This window comes from Nicotiana sylvestris, chromosome 1 (assembly GCF_000393655.2).
Source record: "Nicotiana sylvestris chromosome 1, ASM39365v2, whole genome shotgun sequence".
Classification (NCBI taxonomy): domain Eukaryota; kingdom Viridiplantae; phylum Streptophyta; class Magnoliopsida; order Solanales; family Solanaceae; genus Nicotiana; species Nicotiana sylvestris.
Genome location: NC_091057.1, coordinates 151,053,018 through 151,055,753, shown reverse-complemented (window position 1 = coordinate 151,055,753; position 2,736 = coordinate 151,053,018).

Here is a 2,736-nt window from a genome sequence, read left to right as displayed (position 1 = left end):
AGCTCTTCACTACTACGTTCAGCAATGCTTCTTATGAGGGTCCCCAGGATTTCTTATATAGCTCCCACGAGGTTCTTCGGAATATGGGCATTGTTGAGACCAATGGGGTCGATTTTGCTGCATTTTGCCTATCTGGATCCGCCAAGACTTGGTGGAGGGATTATTGCTTAGCCAGGATAGCCGGGTCGCCATCTTTGACATGGGAGTAGTTTTCAATGTTGTTTCTGGAGACGTTTCTCCCCGTTACTCAGCGAGAGGCCTATCAGATGCAGTTTGAGCACCTCCAGCAGGGTTCCATATCGGTCACTCAGTATGAGACTAGGTTCATTGACTTAGCACGCCATGCCCTTGTCATGCTTCCCACCGAGAGAGAGAGGGTGAGGAGGTTTATTGATGGTCTGATTCAGCCGATTCGTCTTCAGATGGCCAAGGAGGCCAGGAGTGAGATTACATTTCAGGAGACGGCCATTGTGGCCCGCAGAGTTGAGATGGTTCTGTCACAGGGAGGTGGTCATGGGTCTAATAAGAGGCCCCGTAATTCAGCCAGATTCAGTGGTACCTCGTCTGGAGGTAGAGATTCATATGGTAGAGGCCATCCTCCTAGGCCCTTTCAGTTAGCTCTTGAGGTCTCCCATGGTACTTCAGGTGGTCGTGGTTCTCAGACGCACTATTCTAATCAGCAGCCTTACAGTTCACCGCCAGCACCTATCAGTGTACCGCCGCTTCAGAGTTTCCAGGGTCGTCCTTGTTTCACTTGTGGCACCACGAGGCACATTGCTAGGTATTTCCCTCGACCTTCGAGTAGTTCTCCTCATCAGAGTTCTCGTGCTATGGTACAGGCACCAGAGGTTCCACAGCCTGCCCAGCCAGCTAGAGGTGGGGGCAGAGGTGTTAGAGGTGGAGGTATAGGTCCTAGAGGTGGAGCTTAGGCCTCCAGAGGTGGAGGCCAACCAGCAGCAGGCCATCCTAGAGAGGTAGTTTAGGGTGGTGGGGGCCAGCCCCGATGTTATGTCCTTTCAGCCAGGACCGAGGCCGAGTCTTCAGATGCAGTCATTACAGGTACTATTCTGGTTTGTGATAGAGATGCATCAGTGCTCGTTGATCCAGGGTCTACGTATTCGTATGTGTCATCTTATTTTGCACCATACCTGGTCATGCCTAGTAATTCATTGAGTATTCCTATTTATGTGTCTACACTTGTGGGTGATTCTATTGTGGTCGATCGAGTTCATCGTTCTTGTATTGTGGTGATTGGGGGTCTTGAGACCCGTGTTGATTTGTTGCTTTTAGACATGGTCGACTTCGATGTTATATTGGGGATGGACTGGTTATCCCCGTACCTGCTATCTTTGATTGTCATGCCAAGACTGTGACCTTAGCTTTACCGGACTTGCCCCATTTAGAGTGGAGAGGGACTCCTGGTCATTCTACCGGCAGTGTTATTTCGTATGTGAAGGCTCGGCGTATGGTCGAGAAGGGGTGTTTGGCCTATTTGGCTTACGTTCGTGATTCCAGTGCCGAGGTTCCTTCTATTGATTTGGTACCCGTGGTTTGTGAGTTTCCTGAGGTCGTCCCTTCAAACCTGTCGGGGATGCCACCCGACAGGGACAATGATTTCTACCTTGATCTGGCTCCGGGCACCCAGCCCATTTCTATTCCGCCATATCGTATGGCCCCACCGGAGTTGAAGGAGTTGAAGGAGCAGTTGCAAGACTTGCTTGAGAAAGGTTTCATTAGACCCAGTGTTTCGCCTTGTGGTGCATTAGTGTTGTTTGTAAAGAAAAAGGATGGTTCGATGAGAATGTGCATTTTTTACTGGAAATTGAACAATGTCACAATCAAGAATAAGTATCCATTGCCGGGGATTGACGATTTATTCTATCAGCTTCAGGGTGCCAAGGTATTTTCAAAGATAGACTTGAGGTCTGGCTACCATCAGTTGAGTATTAGGGCATCCGATGTCCCTAAGACAGCGTTCCGTACTCGGTACGGGCATTACAAGTTCTTAGTCTTGTCATTTGGGTTGACAAATGCCCCAGTAGCTTTTATGGATTTGATGAACCGAGTGTTCAGGCTTTATTTGGACTCGTTAGTGATAGTCTTCGTTGATGATATTTTGATATATTTCCACAGCCAGGAGGAGCACGAGCAGCATCTCAAAGTGGTTCTTCAGACTCTGAAGGATAGTAAACTATATGCAAAATTTTCGAAGTGTGAGTTTTGGTTGAGTTCAGTTGCATTCCTGGGTCATGTCGTATCAGCAGAGGGTATTCAGGTTAATCCAAAGAAGATTGAGGCAGTCAAGAACTGGCCTAGACCAGCATAAGCTATAGAGATTCGGAGTTTTTTGGGATTGGCAGGCTACTATCGTCGGTTCGTGGAGGGGTTCTCATCTATCGCAGCCCTGATGACTAGGTAGACCCAGAAGAGTGCCTAGTTCAGATGGTCGGACGAGTGTGATGCGAGCTTTCAGAAGCTCAAGATAGCTCTGACTACGGCACCGGTATTGGTTTTACCCACAGGTTTAGGGCCTTATACAGTCTATTGTGATGCTTCCCGTATTGGGCTTGGTGCAGTGTTGATGCAGGATGGCAAGGTCATTGCCTATGCTTCGAGGCATTTGAAGATTCATGAGAAGAACTATCTAGTGCATGATTTGGAGTTGGCAGCCATTGTTCACGCATTGAAGATTTGGAGGAACTATTTGTATGGCGTGGCATGTGAGGTGTTCACTGA